The sequence below is a fragment of the Otolemur garnettii genome, unplaced genomic scaffold (assembly GCF_000181295.1).
Source record: "Otolemur garnettii isolate 467f Iridium unplaced genomic scaffold, OtoGar3 scaffold00074, whole genome shotgun sequence".
In the NCBI taxonomy this organism is placed as follows: domain Eukaryota; kingdom Metazoa; phylum Chordata; class Mammalia; order Primates; family Galagidae; genus Otolemur; species Otolemur garnettii.
In genome coordinates this window covers 4,602,535-4,603,670 of record NW_003852469.1, presented here as the reverse complement: position 1 = coordinate 4,603,670, position 1,136 = coordinate 4,602,535, and the positions used below count along the sequence as shown (strand labels likewise).

The following is a 1,136-nucleotide window of genomic DNA, read 5'->3' as shown; positions in this document are numbered from 1 at the left end:
AAAAAAAAAAAGAGCTCTGATAATGCCTTCTGTATAGTGTATGCCACGGGATATGTTGGTAATAAGGGCTGAGGGGTGATGGTAAAGGAATATAATCGGTCTCCTGTCTCAACAGGGGTGGCGGGATTTCCTGTTAGACTTTCAGTGTCCCCCGGCCCCATACGTTTCTCTTTTTCCTGTCTTTTTCCAAGAGTCAAGGATTTTCCATAAAATCAGCTGAATAATTCCAAGAGGCTTCCCTTCTTTCTCCTTCAAATCCTTCATGCCGATTTTAACCTCTCTCATGTGTATCAGTAACAGCTTCTTATTTATTTATGTAATGTCTGCAAAGCCCTGCTTAAAAAATAAACCAAGAATTAGCTGCCCAGGGGACTTGCTTTAGAAATTCTATCTTGAATATGCGATGTAGAGGGTTACAGCCGTTGGCCTTGTAGACAGATTGGGTGAAGGGCCTAAAGCCCTTTTTATGGACGGCCGAGGTAGAGAAAACAGCTTAGGTGTGAGGTGCTCTCAGGGCCAGATCCTGGTCAGTCTTTGGAAGAGGTCAGCTTTGGGTTTGTTTTGAGGAATCATGGTTGCCTACAGAGTAAGGATAGTGTTTCAACGTGGACAAGTGGCTGGATGGAGCAGAGTGATGCTGAGGGCGGAGTCATAGGGAATAGTTAGAGCAGACTCCCCAAAAACTAGCCCAGGAAGCATCCTGAGCGCCACAGAAGACAGGACGAAATTGTACCAGTCATGTAACCCCTTGTTACGGAAAAAGTAAATATCATAAACTGCTCATGGGCTAAGGGGTGTGATATTTACGGAAGAAGATTTTAAAATGTCTTCAGGCCCTTCATTTGGCCCAGCAATTTGACTCCTAGAAGTTGAACCAGAGTAAACAATGAGAGACGTGCGTGAAGAGTCGTGTGTGTGGGACGTTTCCCTGTCACGTGTGGGACGTTTCCCTGTCGTGTGTGGGACGTTTCCCTGTCAGGTAGGGGATGTTTCCCTGTCGTGTGTGGGACGTTTCCCTGTCACGAGTGGGACGTTTCCCTGTCACGAGTGGGACGTTTCCTGGTCGTGTGTGGGACGTTTCTCTGTCATGTATGGGACGTTTCGTTTCCCGGTCATGTATGGGACGTTTCCCTGTC

The 1,136-nt window shown here is 46.8% G+C and overlaps 1 protein-coding gene across 1 annotated transcript in view; it reads left to right on the top strand.

Moving 5' to 3' along the window:
* The window catches only part of DOCK5 (dedicator of cytokinesis 5), a 196,041-nt gene that overhangs the window by 129,312 nt on the left and 65,593 nt on the right, over positions 1-1,136 (top strand). The window lies entirely within an intron of this gene.